Source organism: Equus caballus, chromosome 6, assembly GCF_041296265.1.
Source record: "Equus caballus isolate H_3958 breed thoroughbred chromosome 6, TB-T2T, whole genome shotgun sequence".
Classification (NCBI taxonomy): Eukaryota; Metazoa; Chordata; class Mammalia; order Perissodactyla; family Equidae; genus Equus; species Equus caballus.
In genome coordinates, this window is record NC_091689.1 from 3897254 (window position 1) to 3922446 (window position 25193).

At 36.4% G+C, this 25193-nt stretch overlaps 1 protein-coding gene and 1 non-coding gene across 8 annotated transcripts in view; both read left to right on the forward strand.

Annotated features, from left to right (window-relative positions):
• Positions 1–25193, forward strand: part of SPAG16 (sperm associated antigen 16) — a 1027170-nt gene that overhangs the window by 200952 nt on the left and 801025 nt on the right. The window lies entirely within an intron of this gene.
• On the forward strand, positions 687–793 carry LOC111774069 (U6 spliceosomal RNA). Its single transcript, XR_002808913.1, has one exon. It is a non-coding gene; the product is annotated as a U6 spliceosomal RNA (small nuclear RNA).

Below are 25193 nucleotides of genomic sequence, written 5' to 3' on the forward strand. Positions count from 1 at the left end.
ATCACAAGAGAAAAAATAGCTTTTAGAATTAATTACCTGGAAATAATTTGTAGTTTATTTTGAATCCAGTTTATCTAAGTAGATTATGTGAAAATTTCCTCATGGTTTTGAAAATTAGCCCTTGAGTTAATTTGGCTTTTTTCACTGTAGAATATTTATAAATCCCAGTTGTTTATCAATAAAAATGTATTTATTTTTATTTTCCATTTAAATTATATCTTGAATATGAATTTTATTTTACAGTATTCCTAGATTTTGAATTTTGGATTTTTCAAATTCTCATTTTGAAATAGGAAGATTTATAAAATAAAGTATTTAGGGACTTTGCTGTTTCTCCATGTCATAACTATCGCATGACTAATTTGACACAAAAGTGATTTTGTGTTACAAAACTGGTCAAGTTCCAGCCTTGCAATATACTCCTAAAAAATTTAAACACTATGCCTTCAATAGGAAACCAAGGCAGGTTTATTTAAGTGTAATATCAAATAAGTACTAACCCTGCATAAACTGTTTGACTTTTAGATCTTTCTAAATGATAAATGAGGACTTCAAGCTCTAATTCCTTTGTACTTTAATGTACTATATTTGTATATAAGTAGCTGATGACAGGGTTCCATTCCTGGGAAAGTGTGTTACATGTATTTTGTGATGTAGTAAAATGTACACTAAAGAATCTGGTGACAGTGCTCACTTCAGCTGCACGTATACTAAAATTGGAACGATACAGAGAAGATTAGCATGGCCCCCGAGCAAGGATGACATGCAAATTCATGAGGCATTCCATGTTTTTAACTATTGTGACATCAATAAAAAAACCCAAAAGAATCTAGTGACAGCTTCTGAGTTTACTCAAAAGTGTTTATAGGCTTAGACAAGCTATCTCTTAGGAGCCCGTGTCCTCGTTAAACCAAACGTTTTTGTTTTGTGTCTTTTCCTCTTTTATTTTCAATTAATCATTTTTCTCCTACTTAAAAATCTTAATGGAAGGATAATTAATAAGTTATCTCTTAATTTAATTAATAGTTTATCTTAATGATGTAATTAATAAATTATCTCTTACTAGTCTGTTAGATAAGTAAAACACCAGATTTAATATTCAGGTAACATCTTACTCATAAGAGAAAAATTAAGTCATAAGCTTATTAACTAAGAAAATTGGCATTTATTAATGGCTCTGAGAAAGTTTTTAATACTAATATGTTTTTAAGACTTTCTAAGAGCAATTTTAGGTTCACAGCAAAATTGAGAGGAAGGTACACAGATTTCCCATATACCCTCTACTCCCACACATGCATAACCTCCCCCATTATCAACATACCCCACCAGAGAGGTATCTTTGTTACAATCCATGAACCTACATTGACACATCATAATCACCAAAGTCTATGGTTTACATTTTATAGGTTGGACAAATGTATAATGACATATAGCCATCATTATAGTATCATACAGAGTGTTTTCCCTAAAAATCCTCTGTGCTCCACACATTCATCTCTCCCTCCCAACCCTTGGCAACCACTGATCTTTTTACTGTCTCTATAGTTTTGCCTTTTCCAGAATGTCATATAGCTGTAATCAAAGAGTATGCAGCCTTTTCAGATAGGCTTCTTTCACTTGGTAATATGCACTTAAGGTTTCTCCATGTCTTTTCGTGACTTGATAGCTCATTTCTTTTTAGTACTGAATAATTTTCCATTATCTGGAGGTAACCACAGTTTATTTATCCATATTCACCTACTGAAGTACATCTTGGTTGCTTCCAAGTTTTGGCGATTGTGAATAAAGCTGCTATAAACATTCATGTCAAAATTTTGCTGTGGACATAAATTTTCAGATTTTTGAGTAAATACCAAGGGGCATGATTTCTGGATTTCATGCTAAGAGTTAGTTTTGTAGAAACTGCCAAAATGTCTTCCAAAGTGGCTGTACCGTATTGCATTTCCACCAGCATAGAATGGGAGTTCCTGTTGCTCTATATCCTCACCATCATTTGTTGTTGTCAGTGTTCTGGATTTTGGCCATTCTAATTGGTGTGTAGTAAGATCTCATTGTTGTTTTAATTTGCATTTCCCTGATGACATATGATGTGGAGCATCTTTTCATGTGTTTATTTGCCATCTGTATATCTTATTTTGTGGGGGTCTGTTAATCTCTTTGGTTCATTTTTTGGTGGGGTTGTTTGGGTTCTTTTTGTTGAGTTTTAAGAGTTTTTTGTATATTTTAGAGGACAGGCCTTTATCAGATGTGTGATTTGGAAATATTTCCCCCAGTCTGTGACTTACCTTCTCATTTTCCTCACATTGTCTTTTGCAAAGCAAAAGTTTTTAATTTTTTTTTTTTTTTTAAAGATTGGCACCTGAGCTAACGTCTGTTGCCAATCTTCTTTTTTCTTTTCTTCTTCTCCTTCTCCCCAAGCCCCCAGTACAGAGTTGTATATTCTAGTTCTAGGTCCTTCTGGTTGTGGCATGTGGGACACCACCTCAGCATGGCTTGATGAGCAGTGCCATGTCTGCACCCAGGATCCGAACTGTGGAACCCTGGGCCGCCAAAGCAGAGCACGTGGACTTAACCACTTGGCCAAGGGGCTGGCCCCAGAAGTTTTTAATTTTAATGCAATCCAATTATCAATGATTTCTTTCATGGATCATGCCTTTGGTGTTGTATCTGAAAAGGCATCACCATGCTCAACATGATTTAGGTTTTCTCCTACGTTATCTTTTAGGAATTTTATAGTTTTGCACTTTACATTTAGGTATGTGATCCATTTTGAATTGATTTTTGTGAAGGGGACAATGTCTGTGTCTAGATTAATTTCTTTTTACACGTGGTCATCCAGTCATTCCAGCACCATTTGTTGAAAAGACTGTCTTTGATCCATGGTATTACCTTTGCTCCTTTGTCAAAGATCGGTTAACTATATTTATGTGGTTCTATTTCGGGGCTCTTTTTTGTTCCATTGGTTTGTCTATTCTTTTGTGAATACCACACTGTCTTGATTACTGTAGCTTTATGGTAAGTGTTGAAGTTGGGCAGGGTCAGTCCTCTAACTTTGTTCTTTTTTTTCAGTGTTGTGTTGGCCATTCTGGGTCTTTTGCCTCTTCGTACTAGTTTCAGAATCTTTTTGTGAGGTTTTGCAGATTATATCTTTCAAGGAATTGTTCCACTTCATCTAGGTTTTCCATTTTGTGGGCATAGAGTTATTCATGTTATTTTTTCTTATTCTTTTAATCTTCATGTGATATTTAGTGATTTACTTATTTCATTCCTGATATTAGTAATCTGTTCTCTCTCTTTTTTTTTTTCGTTAGCTTGGCTAGAGGCTTATCAATTTTCCTGATCTTTTTAAAGAAACAGCTTTTGGTTTCATTGATTTTCTCTATTGATTTCCTGTTTTCAATTTCAGTGATCTCTGCTCCAATTCTTATTTCTTTTCTTCACCTTTCATTAGATTTAATTTGCTGTTTTTTTTATGGTTTCCTAAAGTAGAAACTTAGATGATACATTTTAGATCTTTCTTCTTTTTAATATATGCATTCAATGCTATAAATTTCCCTCTAACCACTGCTTTCACTACATCCTACAAATTTTGATAAAATGTATTTTCATTTATTTAAAAATATTTTTTTAATTCTCTTGAGATTTCTTCTTTGAATCATGCGTTATTTAGAAGTATGTTGTTTAATCTCCACATATTTGGGGATTTTCCAGATCACTAAATTTTTTTGAAGACATATTATGTGCTGGTTGACTTTGGCGTAACAGTGAATAAATCAAATAGTTTCTGCCTATATTTGGCATACAGTCTAAGCCTTAGAATCTAGCGGTTGAGAGAGAAATAATTGCAAGGTAATTATTAAAACTTTGATCAGGGTAATTGTAGTGTGTGAAAGGAGCACAGAGAAGCATGTAATTCATCTTGAATTGGGGGATCATTAAAGGTTTCCTGCATTAAGTGACCTCTATGTGGAAGCCTGAAGGGATAAGTAGGAGTGAGTTGGGTAAAGAAGAGAGAGGCTGTGGCAGTCTGTGCAAAGACCTAGAGGTCAGCCCAGAGCTTTTCAGTGTGGCCAGGGAATCATTCAAGGAGCATGCAGTGTCCACCGCTGATCTGGGCCAGGCCATGGAGGTCTTTTGCAGCCATGCTGAAGAGTTGGGACTTTATTCTATGGTAACCCCTCAGGCTCTCACTGAAAAAGAGGCTGTGCTTAGAAACTTTGTCCCTAAAAGATCATTCTTTAGCTCATCAAAAATGAGTTGAAGTGGAGCAAAACCAGAAGCAGTAATGTCAGGTCAGGGATAAATGCAGTGATCTAGGGATCAAATGGGAACAGTTTGGCTAAAGAAGTAACAGTGTAAGGATGGGGAAGAGTTGACAGATTTGGTACTTGGAGGCAAATTGGCAGGTCTTGGTGGTGGAATACTTATGTAGTGTGTGAGAGCAAGAGCGAGAACGCCAAATGTTTTTACCTTGAGCAGCAGGATTGGTAGTGTTCTCATTCATTGGAATAGAAGACATAGGATGAGGGAAGATTTTGGAGGAAAGATTTTGGTTTGTGACATGATGAACTTTGGATGTCTGTGGGACATCTGTATAAAGCTGCCTAGTTGACTTTTATACACAGGGGACTGAAGTTCAGAATAATAGAGAAACTCACCTCAAGATCTATGTGGTATAAGGAAATGAAGGGCTGTAAAACAGAAATGACCTGAGCACATAGTGAGAAGGATTGATCAAATGTGGAATGGTGTGAAGAAGAGATGATGGGAGAGAGTAGAAGGTCAGAAGGGGCACACATCTTGAGTGGTCACCTGGATGAGCAGGACACCATGTGTAGTGAGTTTATTGGCCTGAAGTTGCCCAAAATCATAAGTACCAGAAACCCCTTGCTTGATGGGGGGTGTAGGTGGGAGAGACTTTAAATCCTTTCAGGAGTCTGAATAGATTATATTTCCAAAGTCCAAGTTTGTGGCAGAAGGAGAGACTTCATATATGGCCTAATTCTGTCACAGACACACAAATTGTCTGTGAGCCACAGACTGCATTTACACAGACTCTCAGAACGCATTAGGGGCCAGCTCTTTGTGTGATGGGGCTCAGAGGTATAGTCCCAGAAGTTATAAACTTGCTTTTAGGAGCTAAAAGTAGGTCATAGACCAAATTGGTTACTGGAAAACCAAAAGAGCTTTAACTGTAAACACTATCCCAGGGTGTGTGGCCCTACTCTTGATGTCGTGAACATAGCATACCTGTAACACTTGATATTTTAGGCAGTATTATTTGACTTCTTTTTTCAGACCGCAGCACTCAGATAAAATATTTGTATGGCTTGCTGAAGTAAACAAGGCTTTTCACTGATGGAGGAGACCATGGCATTGGGCTCTGGCAGCCCTAGGCCTCTCCTGTTGCCCCGGGGTACTAAAGAGAAGTGATATTTTGCTCATAGCCATAACCCATTTGTGGCAAACCAATTGGAAAGCTTTGTTTTGGGAGGATACCAAAATGAATTGGAGGTGATATTATCTCTGTCCTCAGGGTGCTTGCTGTTTTATGGAAGGGAGGGCAGAGATGGAACTCAGCAATTTGCCCAGATGATACGGGATGATGAGTTCCAGGGGGATGATTTTAATATAGTGCTGCGACTATTAAGAGAAGGAAGAGATATTCCCAAGTTTTTCTGAACTCTTTAGATGATAATCCTCCTTCTGTATTACACTGTACTAAAGTTCATAGAACAGAAGGTCACATAGGGCCCATGAATATCATGTCATGAGTATTTCTGACTTGGGGTCAGGACTGTTATCGGTATCAGGGACTTCTGACAACTGCTTAGTGATTTTTGCTTCTACATAGTCACATATTTTGCTTTCACAATATCTCACATAGAGAAGATGGTACCATGTATCTAGGAAATTACTGTTGTGCAATATACATTACACAGAGAAATAGACATGTTTTTCTACTTTTTGAACTATGGAGTTCTCAGTGTCACATAGTCATATACAAATATTGAATGAGTGTAACTTGCTTTCTGAGAAACTATATTCCTGCTGACATAGGTGTAAATTAATTTTGCTAAATCTTAACAGAATATCTCCTTGTAACTTAAATAACTTTAGTATTTTTCAATAGAAAATAATACGTTCTAATAACAAAACATTCAGAAAATATAGAAAATAGTAAGGAAGAAACTAAAAATCATGTATAATTCTACTGCTCTGAGTTAGTCATTATTATATAAGTGAATAGTTTTTTATTTAGTTGGAAATGTAGTGTTAAAATACGCAATGGTTAACACATGGTTACATACGCACTTACTTATTTTGGTTTTGCAAAAATGGAACCATATTGTGCATAGCTTGGAAACTTACCCTGTTCACTTATTGTGTTTTCATATGAATTAATATATACTTGATTCATCATTTAAATCAAAGATCTTTACCTCCTATTTCCTTTTTTTTCTTTTTAACAAAGATCAAACTTTACAATTCATTGTTCTTCAACTTTTAAGTGGTTAGGAATTAGTAAAGGGACATGATTATAGCTGCAGTAAAATTTCTTATTATTTAAAAGAAGATAGTGTTATTTTACTTCTGCTTTTCAGTGCTTGATTTGTTTGTTTTAAAAGGAGGCATTGATAAATCAGCCATGATATCATTCTTCAACTTAAAATTTGATTTCCTCTATTTCTTGTAGTGCTCATCTCTATTTTAAATTATTAAAATATTTTAGAGGAAATAATTCATTTGAGTAGGAATTAAAATTCTTACAGACATTATATTATGAAACATAAGTTCAAATAACATATTTTGTGGTTATGTTGACACAGAGGAAAATGGCACAGTAATCTGCAGGTGGTACATTACATTTTGTTTCTCTACAATTAGTTTATTTGATAAGGCAGGGCTGTCCTTTGGACTGTTACTGAGCATAGATAAGAAGGAAGTAACTAGCATTTTAATAGTTTGTACTGTGGTCCAGGAATTGAATTGCTTATATTGTCTCATTTTAATTTTGCAAACAATTTGTACTTTAGAAATAAGCTCCTTTATAAAGAATATAAAATGTAATTGGAAATATATGCTTATATAAACAATAGCTCCTGAAGTGTGTAACTATTTTATCTAACTTTATGCTATGTTATATAATATATATTAAATTCTGTATATTTAGTTGGCTTCAAGGGCATATTATTTTATATATGAATAAACATACTAATTATACTGTAAAATATATATTTGTACATTATACATGTTACTGCCCAAGAGGGGTCGTGTGCTCGCCACAAGATATGTTGGGGCCAGCCCGGCGGCACAGGGGTTAAATTCACATGTTCCATTTTGATGGCCTGGGGTTCGCCAGTTCGGATCCTGGGTGTGGACAAGGCACCGCTTGGCAAGCCATGCTGTGGCAGGCATCTCACATATAAAGTAGAGAAAGATGGGCACGGATGTTAGCTCAAGGCCAGTCTTCCTCAGCAAAAAGAGGAGGATTGGCAGCAGATGTTAGCTCAGGGCTAATCTTCCTAAAAAAAAAAGACATGCCAATAGTCAGGAGGCAAGGTAGTAGTGATGCAGGCTTGGTGAACTGTGGAGTTGAGAGAAAGATTTCTTAGACTCTCAAAGTCTGGTAGTAGTGCTCTTTTATTCAGAGAATAGCATGGGGACAGGACCCATGGGCAGTGAAGGGCTGCAATGGGTTGAGGGTAGGGCTAAATTTATAAGTCAAAGTTTTGCGAGTTATTTTTTACTAGAGAAAGGAAAGATTGTGTTAAAAAGTGGTTAAAATGGTATCAGTGCAGGTGGGGTTTGGTTATCTGGTGGTCATACAACTTTGGATAAGAATCAGGTCGAATCAGGTCAGGACGTCCTATGCTTCCTGGAGGATATAGATGGGTATGTAGGGCAGGACGCCTTGGGCTTCTCTCCCTTAGGGCAGCCTTGATCCACATCAGTAGGAGAGAAAGGCTTGCTTTATTACAGCTTGCTAGCAAGAGGGAAGATGGCCAACTCATGTCTGAAAAAACCATCTTACAGAACAAAGATTATAGGCCAGTTATATACGTGGCTGGTCTCCAGGTGGTAGAGGTGACTGGTCTCTGGGTTGGGGCAGACATCTGGTCCCAGTTCCTGATAGTCCTTTGTTTTGCTGGATATGCATCAAAGAATGGAGCAATGCCCTATATCCTGATCTTTCAGTTGTCATTGATGATGGCTATCAGCATTGGCTCTCTGTCTGGGGATCATCACACTCCTAGGGAACTCAAAAGAACAAAGTTATCATCTTAAAGAATCTGGGAGGGGCCACAAAATCTACAAAGCATGTTTGGGCTAATTAATCAGAGGTCATTCAAAGTTACAATATAGTTTCTTTTCTACAATATGGCTTCCTTTTTGTCAACCTTGTGTTGAGCTGGTATTGTACATACACTGTTAAACATGCATACACATGTATGTATACAAGTAGTTTTTTATTTGCAGATATAGATATTTATATCTATTTATCTACATGGATACACACACACACATATTATAATAGCAGGAGCATCCTGCTTTGTTGTAGAAACTAGAGTCCCTAATGGATATTCCCAGCTCATTTTAGGGGATTTCCAGGGTGTGGTCCGAAGGATTTTCAGAAAGAGGTCCAGTGAATTTTTCCAATTTCTTTTGTGGCCCCATTCTTTCAAGTTTGCTGCTCTGATGGGCTTTTGGGTCTTTTCTTGTTAAGTATTTTTCAATGTTCTACTTGCTTGTGGATTTAAAAAAAGAAAAAAGTCAAATTGTACAGAAGAGCTTTACAACTGACCTACACCACGCTTAGCTACCTCAAATTGTGCTTTTGAAAGGCACCTACCTTTAAAGATTTGTATTTGGGCTTCTCTTTGTAGTTAACTCCCATTTCTTACTAAAAGTTCCCATATTTTGTTTCTTGACTTATCAACTTTACATGTTATTTATTGACTTCCTGCTATGTTGATTGAAGATTTAGGTCATTTACAATTTTAACCATCTTGTCCCTCTCTTGATATAATTGTATCACTATCTTTATTCCTCTACTGTAGATAGTATAAATACTTAGTAGTAACTAATAAATTTAAACCTTTGTGTTTAGATTTATGAACTTTAGTATCTCTTATGTCTTTCCTTTATAAGTTCACACTATCAGAGCTCCTCTCCATTCCTCTACCTCTCATAATCCCCTCCAGTTCCTAAAATCTGTCATCTGTGCTTTTACGTTTTTCAAGATCGATAACATTTACATTCTAATCTGCAACCAATATTTAAATCTTTCATCTTGTGCCTATAGGTTGTTTATAAAAATTGAACACCAGTAAACTCTTTTTTCATTACTATGATGATCTAAATATGGCTTCCTACAGAGCCAAGAAGTGTTCTGTGAATACATTTTTTCCTTTATGTCAAAGCTTTGGGGCTACTCAAAAGAGAATGTCCACACATGGTGTCCTGTTTCCAAACCCCCCACTGAATACTCAAAATTGAGCTAGATATTAATTCTCTTCATATTTGTAGCATTTTTGGGTACAGATTATCCACTTAAATCTGCAATTTCCTTTTCGGTTTCCTCCAAGAAGAAATGTATGCTTATTTTCTGTGCTTCTCGTAGTTATTATGTCTGTTGCCTGAAGTCTAACATTCTTCTTTTGAAGCCCCCTGATTTCCTGTTCTAATGAGGGTTGGTTGCTTTAAACACTTGGACACTGACTTTTCTATGCAGATTTTTATTTTCTTTAAATTTCTCTTTGCCTTTCAATTTCCTAATGTTCTGTTCCTTTATCATGTCCTAAAGTTTTTCCAAACTCTTAATCATATCATATTATGTCTTTAATGAAGTCCACCCCACCCTCTTGCCCCCGGCTTCCACATTTTCCTGGAGGTCTTCTTCTCTTCAGATCTGTCAGGAGAGGTTACTCTCCAGGTCTGCTGCCTAAATGTCATCCTGACACTTCCATTAGCTTCCTGCTAAGTGGAGATATATATATATATATATGTGTATCTATATATATATTATATATAGATGTTTCACTGGGATTCACTTTCATTTTGCTAATGCAGCTTCTTAAGCAACTTTCTAAGAAAATGTGCTATTTTTACTAATTTAAATTTTGGCCAAGGATGAAATTCCAGATTGAAAAAATTTTGGCTCAGAACTTTGAATGAGTTGATCTGTTGTGTTCTAGCTTCCAGTGATGCTAGTAGCAAGTCTAAAACCAATCTAATCCTGTCTCCTTTTATGATTCTTGGTTTTCCAAAATTTCATTATGAGAAGTCTTGATGCTAGTCTTTTCTTTCTTGTCAAACCCAGCTTGCTTACCCCTCAGTAGGCAATTTGACTTTGTAGAATTATGTGTCTTGAGAAATACTGTATATTTTTATCTGTTCTCTTTTTCTGGAACTCTTAGTTGTTTGTTGGTGTTCGTGGATTAATCTTCTGTTTACTTATACTTTCTGTCTTATATTTCACGTCTTCAATTCTACTGAAAACTTTTATTTTGAGAATGATACATTTGATTTCAAAGAGATCTTTCGTGTGGTCTAGTTTTTTTTATGGCCTCTTGTTCTTGCTTAATTGACCTTAGTGAATGCAATATATTCTTCAAGGGTAATAAATTTTTTGTATTATCTTTTGATCTTGGCACTACTCTTTTATCTGGAATCTTGCTTTTAATTTTTAAAAATATGTTTTCTTGTCTTCTGTAATGGTACAAGATTCTCTTGAATGGCTTCTGGTTATTAATTTTATGCTTATTTTTTTTTTTTTTAAGATTTTATTTTTTCCATTTTCTCCCCAAAGCCCCCCGGTACATAGTTGTGTATTCTTCGTTGTGGGTTCCTCCAGTTGTGGCATGTGGGACGCTGCCCCAGCGCGGTCCGATGAGCAGTGCCATGTCCGCGCCCAGGATTCGAACTGACGAAACACTGGGCCGCCTGCAGCGGAGCGCGCGAACTTAACCACTCGGCCACGGGGCCAGCCCCAATTTTATGCTTATTTTTAAGAATAGTTCAATATAAACGCTAAGTGGGATCTCTGTGTGGATTAGTTGTGTTTGTCCTCTGGCAAGCTTGGTATTGGAAAAGTGAATGGCAGCCTATCATTACCCCGGAGCTTTTAAATTCCAGAATTCAAGGGGCTTGCTCTGAGTTGCCAACATATACTTATTACTAATTGATTCAGATCGTACTTCTCCCAGTATTTTGATGAGTCTCTTCAGAAATGAACATTTTTTCCCCCAGAGCTAAATGCCTGGTTCCTGATCATTCTGTGCTATGGGAGTAGTCTGGCAGAGGTAGGGACAGTGATGAAAAGTGGGAGTTCAAGGGAGTCAGCTGTCCTGTGTAGATCAATGAACCCTCTGTTTTCAGCCCCTGTTCTCATTGCTGCTCTAAAGCTCTCCTGCTTTTTCTAGCCCTGACTCTCTGTGGATATGCAAATCAAGCAGGTTGTCTCTGAGCTGTGCCCCCTCCATGAAAATTCTAGGCTGTGGTTCCCTCTTCTTGCTTCCTCAGTCAATATCTTCCAATCACTTTTTCTCCTCTCTCAACACCACAGTTTTTCTTTATGTTTGTGAGATTATACTTTTTTATTTTCCTTTATATTGAATATTTTAGTCATTGTCTTTTCCACTTGCCTTCCCATCCTACCACCATTTTCCTCCTTAATATGCTCAAACAGATTGTTTTAGGAGCACTCATTGAGGGCAAATAAAAATAAGAGGTGAGAAGGAAGACGTTAAGAAAGGATCATATTTTGAACTTTGTAATATTTGTATGGCACTTATGACCCAGTGGGCTCCAAGAAATAAGGAGGTCAATAACGTTTAAAAGGGGCACATTTTTTGAAAATGAATATTCTTCTTCCCTATAAAATTTTGTGCATTGAGGGGCCTGCCTGATGGTGCAGTGGGTGAGTTTGCACATTCTGCTTTGGCGGCCCAGGGTTTGCCAGTTCGGATCCCAGGTGCAGACCTATGCACCACTTGTCAAGCCATGCTGTGGCAGGCATCCCACATATAAAGTAGAGGAAGATGGGCATGGCTGTTAGCTCAGGGCCAGTCTTCCTCGGCAAAAAGAGGAGGATTGCCAGCAAATGTTGGCTCAGGGCTAATCTTCCTCAAAAAAAAAAAAAAATTGTGCATTGTAAGCATGCTCTACTGTTTTTTTTGCTTTGAAAAGAACTATTCACATTGGTCTTAGTAATTAGTCTTTGTGTGGTGAACATGATGTAATCTACACAGAAGTCGAAATGTAATGATGCACACCTCACTGTTATATAAAGTTATAAACTAATGTTACCTCAATTCAAAAAAGAACTATTTGCTTTACATACCTGTTGCTTATTGTTATGTAGATATGCTATGGTCTGGACTATTAGATGATAGGTTTTGAATTGAAAGTGTGATTTAAGAGAACATACTGGACATCAAAATGAAGATAGTTTGACAATATAAGCGAGCACTGTGAATAAGTCCTGTTAAGGACACATCCTACTTTAACTACTGCAGTAACTGGGACTCTACATGGGACTTTCACATGCAGAAGGATGCATTAAGGGAACTAGTTACATGTAGTTTTCTTCCTGCTCCTAAAGCAGATGAACAAATGACAGGTGGCATTCAGTGTAATCCCTACGGATATGTTGCTTTCTCAGTTAGTACAAGATAAAATTAAATCACACATTTATTTTTATCAAACATTAAACAGTAGTATGAGAAATACACATGGGTTTAGGATTTCCATTTATACTGCATCTCAGTTGCCTTGTTGCCTAGCATGTGACGTATTTCCCACTGATGTTTGCAATGCCCGTCAAAATGGCAGCGATGTTTATTGCTTTCTTTGGGAACTTACTCTTCACAGAGAATAAACCCTGGATAAATGATGCGTTTGATCTGATGATGAAGGATAAGAGCAGTGATATGTAGCGTTTGGAATAATCTATCACAAGACACTGTCAGATAATCCCTAGAGTGTGTGCTCGTACTTTATATGCTTTATTTTTCTTCAGAGACTGATATTACCCATTTCTGAGATGACAAACAGAAAGCAGAAGAAAATGAGTTGCTGTATGAAGCAAAAATGAGTGCATTATCACTTACAAAGAGTGTTATTGTAAACTGGAAGGCACTTAAATACATTTTCATTTTAAAAGACAAAGGCCAAGAAGGGATTTTAGAATTTATGCAACAGTGAAGGATGTGAACATAGGAATCATGAGAGTTGCCTTAATTCTCTTGAAGGAATTAAATAAGTTTCTCAAGGTCATTCTATGTAACCGTATATTGGATTATTCTGTGATATAAAGTTCTTATAGTTCTTTTAATAACCTAATACCCTTATAGAGTTTCTAGAAGCATTAAATATTTGCTGTAGAATGGCTTCTGGGTTAATTTTAGAACTTTTTTAAGCTTTCTAAAATTCCTGAAAAATCAGTCATGCTTTTCCACAGGCAATTAAAAAAACAAGGAAACAATACTTCTAAGTATGCATATTCAGGCATACATATACAGAATGACCAGGCTTTCTATTTGTTACATAGACAGGAAAACCAGAAATGATACCAGTTATCACAGAGCCACTTCCCAAGTATGCCATTCTCCAATTTCTAACCCCAAGACAGAAGATTTCTGTAGGCTGTGCATTTTACTCCTTAGCTGACATAGAGTTCATGGTTCCTCTACATCAAAGCTTAGCCCTCTGGGTACCATCCTTCCCATCTTGGTACAAGTCTGAGGGCTAGCATTTGGTCTCAGAGCCTGGGCCTCCAGAAGTGGATATAACATCACCAACAGCAACCTCAGTTCATGACAACAGCTCAAACTTTCTAAATACCTCCCCCCCTGCCCCAGCTCGTATCTATTAGAGTGAGGCTATCTTCTCACCAGTACTTTTTACTCCAGGCTCTTGCCTAAACACTAGAGGCGAGTCTTTTATTGACTTATTTCCTCAGGAGACTCAAGCAGAGGAGTAATGGTTTGACTTTTATTGGTCAATATTGGTTATTTTTAATGTCTTTCTCTCATTTGGGGAGATAGATCATTCTTCTTTCTGGGTTGTGTTGACCAGGACAAAATTATCTTTTATTTTATGCAACATTTTGAGCCAAAAACGTTCTTGCTACTTAAAACCTGAACATTTATCTAGCATTAGCTTCTATTTCTTTCTCCAAGGGTAGAATCGAATATGCAGAAGAAAATTCCCATTCACAGGGCAAAACTTGCTTTACTTTCCTTATGTTCAACTCCCAGTATTAGACATAAACAAATAAATATTTAAGGAATATTTTAATACAGGTTAAGTTACCTTAAAATTAGTGACATAGTATAGCAGGATGATGAAGACCAGAGACTCTGGAGAGAGGATAGTGCTTATACTCAGATGCTAGGTTGGTCACATTCTAGCTGTGTGGCCTTGGTTCAATTAAGTAGATTCCCTGTGCCTAGTGTCTTTATCTGTAAAAAAGAAGTTAACAATTGTACCTAACCCAAATGATGATTGTGAAGTTTAAAGTGTTTAGAACAGTTCTTTTCTCAATTGTTGGCGATTATGACTAGTATCATAATGACAATAGGACACTATTCAATACAGACACTTTAAATGTGTTATTTCATTTTGATTCTTTCAACAATCCTGAAAGAGGAGGTGCTGTTCCCGCTTTGTAGGTAAGGATGCTAAAGCCCAGGAAATTTTATTTATTTGCACCAGATCATCTGATCAGTATGGGGCAAAGCTAAGCTCAAATTCCAGACTCTGCCCCCAAAGCCTTTGCTCTCTCCTTCATGGCAGTCTTCCTTCATTTGCTGACTTTGTTATAATGAGGGTCCTTGGTGAAAACTAGTATTATCAAAGATGCTTTATTTTTACAGAGCATTTCAGAGGTGTACATATCCTGTATTCACAGTTGGCCTTACTGAATTTTAAGATATGATATGGGAGCGCAAAGGGCACTTTTGGTGGAAAACTTAATTTCCCTGTAGACCTACTCTAGAGATAGAAAAGCAGATGGAGCAAGGGGTTCTCTTAAGGGAAAGTAGGTCTAGTCAGGATGCTGTAGTGGATGCTTTGAGCCTTGACGGGGCAGCTGGAGAAAGGAGGTTGGGAGAAGGAAACCAAGGGTGGACAGGAACATGAGGAGGGAAGTTTTCAAACACACTGCAGCTGCTTCATAATGTGCTTTAGACCAAATCATGATTATCAGCAGGGAAAGAACTTGAAATGACTTTTAAAAATGATATAATTTCTGTGCAAGTATGTCATTTTACCCATGACAGACCCAACAATTTCAGTTTACATTTAATCATATTCATTTTAAAACCTGACTTTATGAACTAATATGACAAGATGGACGCAAGTGCTCTTTACGTTAGCAGAGTCATATTAAAATACATTATCAAAACTCTCAGTAAAATGAGTGGTCTTCTCTTTATAACTAATTTACTGAAGGAGTTATCTTTTTTAGATATTAGAGCTTATTTTACAGTGTACTCTTTTATTCCTTGTTTGATGACACATCTTTAACTGTGAAAATGCTAATTTCCTAGTGCCTAACTAATTCTAATGACATGAAAAATACACAGTACATTTATGTACCTGTATGTGCGGGCTGATGTTTTGTTACGTACAGACAGAGACCCACTCTAGGAATGCCATACTCCTCACATTTTTCTTAAAGATATCCTTATAGAAGTTGAACTTCGAGAATCTGGCATTTTAGGGTCTTGTGGGAGGTTTGTCCTCTGCCTAGGCTCTGGGCTTAGGAAGCACACTCCTGGCAGGTTGAGAATCTAGCCCCTGAGTTTTATTTATTTCTTTGCCATGGGCTTTGGGCAGCATCTACAGTTTGGAGAGTCTTTGAAAACAAGCAAGATTTGTGGCCTTCAATGTAGGAATGTGTTTAGTGTTTTTGCCAGGAATAAGGAGTACACTTAAGGCAGGGGGAGAATTTGTAAGCTTTTGCAGCAAAAGTTCCGCATCTCCACTTCTACTGTAATACTAACATTCTATATACTATTCTATTAACATTCTATCTGCTATTCTGTTAACCTTCTATATAAGTTTTCAGTGCATTAGCTAATGAATTTTAAAAATCTAAAATCTTATTTCATATGTAGATGTGGTATTTTACTGTGTTAAAAATGGTGCTATTCATTCTCCACTAAAAGGAAACAAGGTTTCCTGGAAAAATGGCTGATGTTAAGTCTGGAGCAGGGAACATATATGCTGAGCCTGGAGTATGTTGTAGTGTTAGAAAGCAGAGGACGAAAACATGTGGGCATACCAAAGGGAAATAGGACATGGTAGTTAATCTGAAGGAGCTACCAATGACCAAAGCTGTAGCAACTTGAACAAAATAACATGGTATTGTGTTATAACACCAAGTATAAAATAAATCTACATAAATTTAAACAAATGATTAAATAGATAAATAAGGGAAAAGAGACAGATCTTTATTATAGAAGAATTCCAAAATAATATAAGAACATCTTTTCCTGTCAATCAGTGTTGTTTCACAGTATCATTTTTAGTAGTTGCCTAGCATGCAATTATTTGAATGTAGCTTAATTTATTTAGAACATATATCTTTGATATGTAAGCTTTTTTCTATATTTCCTTGATATTGTAAGTAATTGCCATTCAAATCCTTGCATATGTATCGTTAGTCAATTAGTGATTTCCGTATTAGGGTTTTGTGGTTGTAAGGAGCAACTTAGACAACTTAGTGAAAGCATAGCAATTTATTGGAAAGAAAGTAAATTCATACAAAGCTCTAGTTCTTGGAAAGGAGAGAAACCAGTAATTTTACTCTTGGCATGTCTAAGTTCTGTCGCTTCTCCATCTTTAGATCGATTGGCTCAATGTTAACTTTCTACAGAGAAGGTGGCTTGCTAGCTTAGCTTGAGTCATACCTTGGAAGGCAAGGTGCCTTGGACGACTCCAACCAAAACTTCATGCTAACAGGGGAATAATTCCTCCAAGCACAATATGACTGCTGAAGCCAGGATAAGAGGAAGTGGATTTGAGTGGCAAAAATGAAGGCCTTTGCTACATTACCGAAGCATAACCTCCTCTAAATGGAATTTCCATGTCGAGCAGTATATACATGTGTGATGTAGTACTCATCACGCAATTTACCTCAAGAAGATATATCAGCTATATTTCCTCTAAAAATAAGGAACTGTTCATTTTCCCATATTCTCATCAATATGTGTTTATCATATTTGCCCATAGGACAAAAGAAAAATATTTGCTATTGTTTTTTAATTAGCATTTCTTTGATTATTAGTCAATTAAACATTTTATTGTGTTTGTTGGCCATTTGCATTTCTCATTTAGTGAAATATCTGCACATGTCCTTTGTTTATTTCCTACCTATGTGATTTATAAATGATCGTATAAGGATATTAACCCCCTGTTTTCTGTGTACATTGCAAATAAGTTTGGCAATTTTCTATTATTCTTTTAAATTGGTTTATGATAATGTTCACCAAAGAAACTTTTTAATTTTATTTTGTCAAATTCATTACTCCTCTTATTTTATTGGATTTTTTCTTGATTTTTTTTTGTTTTTTTTAAGATTGGCACCTGGGCTAACAACTGTTGCCAATCTTCCTCTTTTTTTTTTAAGGATTGGCACCTGGGCTAGCAACTGTTGCCAATCTTTTTTTTTTTTTTTTCTGCTTTATCTCCCCAAACCCCCCCTGTACACAGTTGTATATCTTAGTTGCCGGTCCTTCTAGTAGTGGGATGTGGGATGCCACCTCAACGTGGCCTGACGAGCGGTGCCATGTCCGTGCCCAGGATCCGAACCCTGGGCCACCACAGCGGAGCGCGCGAACTTAACCACTCGGCCACAGAGCCGGCCCCTTCTTGATATTTTTATAAAAAGTTCTTCTTCATCTAAATATTATTATAATAATCACCAAAATTTTCTTCTAGTACTTTTAGGGTTTTATATTCCACATTTATATCTTTAATTTTTCTGGAATTTATTTTGGCATATCTGGTGTGAAGTTATAATCCAGCTCTCTTGTTTTCTTATGGCTAGCAAATAGTTTGCTTTTCTCCAGTTTACAGATTAGAGAAAATATATAATCTATATAGACCAAAAATGTTCTCAAAATTTGCATTATGTAGTAGCACTACTGACTACTTTCTATAATGATGACATTTTTATCCACATTTTTGCTGTCCTGGCTGGAAGGCAGATATTGTAATCTTCTCTTGTACTACCGCCATCTCTATAAATTTTCTCCATGAATAGCCCTTTACAAGGTTAGCATTGGCATATATCCTACTTTAAAAGGCCACACTCATTGGGATCTTTTCTTTGATGTTTTTCTCATTAAATGAATAACCGAAGTTGTTTTCTTTCAGGTGCTCTGATGCATCATTCCCCCTCCCACCACTGGGCCTTTGCACATGCCCTAACCCAGGGTAAAATCACCTGCCTTTGAAAGATGTAGTATCGTATCAACTAGACTAATAGAAGTTATTCTACAAATAGTGATTTTTTTCTATTATTATTAACATAATATGAAAGAATACACCACAGAAACTTCCAGGTTGGTGAACCAGAATGCCACATGCTGGGCCTCAAACTCCTTGGGGACAGAAGCTGCTGTGTTCGGGACCTTGCCATCTGGATCTCTTCATCTGGCAGTTTCTTCATCTCCTTTATAATAATCAATAATCTAGTAAGGCAAAAAAAGAGAGAAATAAAAAATATACTATGTAAAATATGAAAATTTACATTTCCTTTTGGAGAGATCTTCTTGAATTAACAACTTTTAAGGTCCTAATTAATTCCTATGATTCCTTTGGATCTTGGCACAATCATCATTTCCTCAGGGAAGTTTTTCCTGACCGTTCATTCTAGATCAGGATCTTTTCTTATTTTCTACCTCACTGAACCTAGATGTTTGTTTCTTGTCTTCTTAGAATGTTATCTCAGTTTACAAATCTACATTTACTAGTACATTCTGTTTTTTTTTTTTTTTCCTTTTTCTCCCCAGATCCCCTGGTACATAGTTGTATATTTTTAGTTGTGGGTCCTTCTAGTTGTGGTCTGTGGGACGCTGCCTCAGTGTGGCTTGATGAGTGGTGCCACGTCCACACCCAGGATTCGAACCAACGACACACTGGGCCACCTGCAGCGGAGCTCGAGAACTTAACCACGCGGCCACGGGGCCAGCCCCTACTAGTACATTCTTGATTAATGTCTCACTGTAAGCTCTGAGAGAGCAAAGACTATCTCTTTTTGTTCATTGCTATATCTCCAACCTATCATTTGTCTGGCTCATAATAATAAGAGATTTTTGAGTGTAAGAATATGAAGAGGTATTAAGTGAAAGAGCTGAGATTTAAAATCAGATCTGGCTCTAAAACCACTATCCTGCAGTGACAATATATTTTTAGCGTATTATAATAATAAATTACCATGCTGAATGTTTGGCACTTGTCCTGGACATACTCAAAAGCAATATACGAATCCTTAGCTTTTCCAGTTTAATCAATTTTTTTTCATAATTTGTAATGTTAATGAAATGGGATATTGTGGTGATAGAGACGGTGGGGTGTATCTGAAGGATTTTGGACAATGAGACCCTTGAGGGCAGTGGCTTCTCTCTTCCTCCTCTCTTGGTCCTCTCCTGGTCCTGCCTCAAAGTGTAGTGGCCAAGGTGAGACAATGATGATGGACTCGTTCTAAGGGAAACATATCAGGGGAAACATCTAGGCGGTTTTTCTGTTTGCAGTTGTATCTAAAAACATCTCAGAGGGAAGCAGAGGAGATTCTGTATTAAAGAGTTAATTGCTGACAGAATATAAAATTCACTCTCCTTCTCTCCATCTATTGCTCTTTCCCTCTCCCCATCTATTCCTGTCCCTCTATCCCTTCTCCCTCTTACTCTCCCTGTCTCTGCTGTCACTCTTAATACTTTAGTGTGAAAGTACCATAATAGCCAGGAAACATAAGTTTATTTTTTCCCTCTCCATTTTTACTATTCTACTGTTGTCACAGATCTTCATTCGTACACATTTTAAACTCTATAAGACATCATTATTATAGTTAACACAGTCAATTTCTTTTAGATATACTCAAGTATTTACCTATTTCATTTCTCATTATTACTGCATATATCCTTGAGTTTCCATCTGAGTCATTTTCCTTCTAACTGAGGAAGGTTTAACAAAAATTTTTCCTTAAATGTTGGTCAACTTATGAAAAATTCTCTCTTGATATTGTCTGAAAATGCTTTTATTTTACTGGATACACAATTCTAGGGTGGCAAATATTTTCTTTCAGCACTTTTAACGTGCTGTTCCATCATCTTCTGGTTTCCCTTGTTCTGTTGAGAAGTTAGCTGTAATTCTCACTATTCCTCCTTTGAACACAATAGATCTATATTTCCCTCAGACTTCTTTAAAGATTTTCTCTTTATCTTTGACTTTCAGCAGTTATATTATGATATACATAAGGATGGTTTTCTTTTTATTTATACTGCATGTGGTTCGACATCCTTTTTGATTTGTGGCTTGATGTTGTTTATCAGTTTGGAAAATTCCCAGCTATTATCTCTTCAAATATTGTTTTTTCACCAGTTTCTCTTTATTCCTATCTGTGACTACAATTTAAATGTTTGTAGATTTTTTCCCCTTTTATTCCCTTTGTATCTTATGTTCTTTTCTGTATATTTAATCTCTTCCTATGTCAGCCAGGTTGTTTCCGTTGGATCAATGTTCCAGTTCACAAATTAACATCTGTGACTGATTATCCTCTGCATTCCCAATGGATAAGTTTCTAATGTCCATCATTTCTCTTGGGTCACATTGTCTTGAGTTTCGTATTCCTGTTTTGTTAATTTGTTTTGTTTTTGTTTTTTGAGTATGATACAACGTTTCTTTTAAAATTAGAAGTCTAATTTGAGGCCCAAGAGTCATATTATCTTCTTCCAAAGAGGATTTATGCTGACACCATGCAAGCAGCTGTGCTGGAAGCACCATCCATTGCATAACACCTTATTTCAATTAATGATTGAGATGATTCAAAGTTTAGCTTTAGTCTTTGGATGATTAAGTCTATTTCTAGTTCACTCTCATTTCTCAGATTCTCAGTCCAAAGCCTGGAGTGTTTATGAGAACCCATCCTTTGGCTGGGCCCTCAGATCCAATTTTAGTCCTCCTTGTCTAAATTTCTTAGCCTTCTCTATCAGAATTTTCTGACAGCAGCCAAAGCTTCAGATGAAAATGAACTCCAAATCCCAGACTCTCCCTACGTGTGTCTCTCTTCTCCTGGATCTCCACCTCATTGTTCTTCCTCACATTGTTAAAGTCTCTGTTGCTTTCAAACACATTTTCTAAAAAATATTTTGACGATATTTTCTAGTTTTTTTCTCAACTGAAAGTTTGTTCTACATAACTTCATTCATCATTACTGAAACTCTTCTGTTTTGAGGAAAAATATTTATAAGCTTAAATTTTTATATGTACAATGTACCACCTATTGAATAATTTAAAATAGTATACTTATGTCAAAAGATGGGATATATTTTCTTGAATCATATTTTTGTCCAGAAATTTCAGTGCCTCCAGTGTCTGTAAAAGTCCAGTTATTTTATCTGATCTTTTCGTTCCTTCATGGTCTTCTGCCATTCATCTTTCCAGCCTTTCCATCCTTACCTACTTATACTCTGTTTATTTGTTTTGACTTGTGTTTGGGTTTCTCATTCCCATGCTCTGTCTCTAAAACTATCTGCAGTACCTGGTTTTGATTTTCCCAGAGTCCAAATTCTTTTTCAGATGAATGCATACTGTTTGCTACCACTTTATTCAAATGCCATTTTCTGTCTACAAGACTGTGATTCTCTTGAGTTTGAAGTTAACTTTTCTATCTCCCTGGACCGAGCCTAATTACTGTGTCAGGACAGATCCATATCAGGGACCTGCTGCTTCCTCTTTGTCTCACTCCACTGAAAATTATCTGACTGTAGATTGTGTACTTCACCCCTTTCTATGAGTCCACTAATGTTGCAGAGACACTCAAACAAGAATGAAGCAACCTTTTGGCAAAGTGATTAACCTAACTTTGACCAGAAGACAAAATTTTGAAATCATTGAAACACAGATTATTTTGAAATATTACTGTCTAATCTTTGATTTTGTTATGAATGCATACTAAACGTGGCATATGTGTGCATGGCTAGAAGTCAAAAGATTGAAATTAAATCAGAATCTCTGAAAGGTATTGCTAAAATATAAATGTATAATGGCTTAAAAAATCATATTTACTTAGTGTTACTGTTGGTCACTGTAAATCAGTACATGCAGTTTTTACAGTCACTAAATCTTTAATACTCATTATCATTCCATAGTGCAAAAATGAATAATGTCTTTAGCCAGTCTCATATAGGATTTACCACCTAGTGATTGAATTAGGGAAATGAAACTCCTAGGTAAGTCCATGCACAACAATATAAATTATAAAGTTATTTTTATACCATTTCTACCTCAGAGGATTATATTGACTCTGTTCCATGAATGAGATATGAACAACACTTTGACTTTGACTTTTGGGAAGGCCATTTTTTTCCCTAAATAGGCATTTGTAGAGTGCCTATTATGTGTAAGATACTATGCTAGAGAGAGAAAATTGAATAATATGCCATACTTGTCTTCCAGTAGCTCATAGTTGAATGGAATGACGTAATTGCAATACTCTGTAATGAGTACAGGTCTACATTAATAACAGAGGTGACACAAAGAAAGAGGTAATGTGACATGGCTATATCTTTAGGGAAGTAGCAGAAGATGAAGTTAGAGAGACAGGCTGGGGTTATCCCCATGGATGGCCCTGTGTTATAGGAGTTTAAGCTTTACTCTGTGTACCGTAGGGAGTCACTCAATGGTAATCGCATAGAGGAGTGATATATGATTATATACGCCTTTTGTGATGTCATTTTGTGTGGAGGATTCCTTAAGCAGGGAGACATATTGGAGGTTGCAGTAATGTCTTGTGGAAAACAATGGAGACCGATACTAAGAAAGGAGTGAGTAAATGCAGAGGGAGGAATGAATTTTAAAAATGTGGTTCAGGAAATATTAGAATGACACCAAACTTCAGGCTTGCAAGTGAATTCAAAAGGTGAAACTGATTTAGGTGAAAGATAAGAAAAAATGTTTAGTGTTAGTGAGGCACCTACGGGACGTGTAGGTAGAGTTAGATGAAACCAGCAAGTACATTAGGGTAAACCTCAGGCATGGGCAAAAATGCTACAGGATTAGATCTGGAATGAGCAAAGAGAAGAGCAGTTATGGACTCAGTTGAGAAGCTCAATGTTTAAGGGGCAGATCTACTTATGTATTCTGATGACTAAACAAAATTCACTGACAATGTCTGGAAAGACCAGAGAAACTGATGGCTAACATTAGATCACCTGTCATAAGTGAGACTTTGGTAAATGTTGAAAAAATATTAAAAACTCCAGATTCTGATTATTATTAAAGTGTTGACAGTGAGATCCACAACAGATGAAGAAGAGGCAAAGGCATTCTGTTTTGCAGATTTTGAGAGATTGACTTGTTATCTTGCTCCATGCTATCCAAGGCCACTTCTAAAGAAATGACTTTCAGGATGGGGTATGGAATTCCTACAGTCAAAGGCAATGTTTTACATCAAACAGAGCACATCTAACTGTGCAGATACTATATGGAGTTAATTCAGCTGGACAGACTGTATTCAGTCATTCCTAATTGATACCCACAGTCATAAAGGAAAACTTTAGCACAATTCCCAGAAATTGACTGGCATCCCATTCTAGGCCTTTCTTAGAAGTTGGATACAAAATAAAACCTCAATGTATTTAGGGGAGATAACTTGTTAGGTGGGGTTATGTATCGGGAGTCTTATAAAGATTAAAGAAAAGCAAATGAGGACATTTTAAATTTTGTAATTAGTTTATGTCAAGTCACTCTGACTCTAACAAGCAAACCATTTGAGCTATTTGTCTTAAATCTAGGCAAAATAAAACATTGGCTATGTCACTGCAAGGATATATGTGAAAGGACTTTGTAAACTCTATAATGTCATAATAATGAGTACTTCCTTCACTAATGGAAAAAATTTAACAGTGTGGCTTGTTGTTGGGGCCAGTGAATATGAAAGTGATGGTAGCTAGTATGTATAAAAGTATTCACTCATTCCCTATTCTCTACTCCCAAAGATCATAATTCCCTAGTAGCAGTTTCTCTTTAGGCACCTGTAAGCTCCTTGAGATCAGGGAATATCCCCATATCTCTATATTCCCACTCATCTAACACACCACTTGCACATTAATACATTTTTTCTGAATAAATAGAAACCATTTGACTGTTCTGTAAGTTTCTGCTTTATTTCCACAATATAAGAGTGGGAAAACTAGCTAAGATTAAGAATGATTCATTTAATTATTACTATGCATTCATCTTCTGAATACTCTTAGGAAACTTCAATTAGGCTAATAGTTTTAAATAATCCCTAAAAATTTTTAGCAAGTTTAGTAAGTTATAAATCAGGGGTAGGGATAGAAAATTGGCAGTCCATGGATGTATTTTGTTTGACTCTCCCAATGTTGACATTTCTCAGGATTAAATTATTATTATGTAAATTTGTTTTCAACATTTATAATTCATTCTAATTCACCTAAAAATGTATTATTCTCCTTTCTTCTTCTTCAACCACACTGGCCTCCTTTTTTGTTGGCACATGTTCACTTCCTCCTTCTGGTCTTTGAACTGACTTTCCCCTCTGCCTAGAATGCTCTTCCCCTAAATATCTTCTTTGTCAACTCCATCAATGCCTTCAAGTCTTTGCTCAAATGTCACCTAGGTTTACCCAGATTACTATACGTAAAATTTCACAACCATCTCCACAATGCACTCTCCTCCTGCCCAATATCCTCCCAGTTCCTCTTACTCTGCTCTTTTTCTTTATTTCCATAGCAGTTTTTGTGTTCTAACATTTTATGTGATTTACTGACAGTTTATGTTTATTGTTTATTTCATGTCTCCCCAATATATTGTAAGCTACATGTGGTCTGGGATGTTTGTTTTTCTGTTTGCTTGCTAGTGTATTTCAAGCAATTGGAATCCTGCCTGGTAAATTAAGACTATCAATACATATCTGTTGAATGATTCAATGAAAA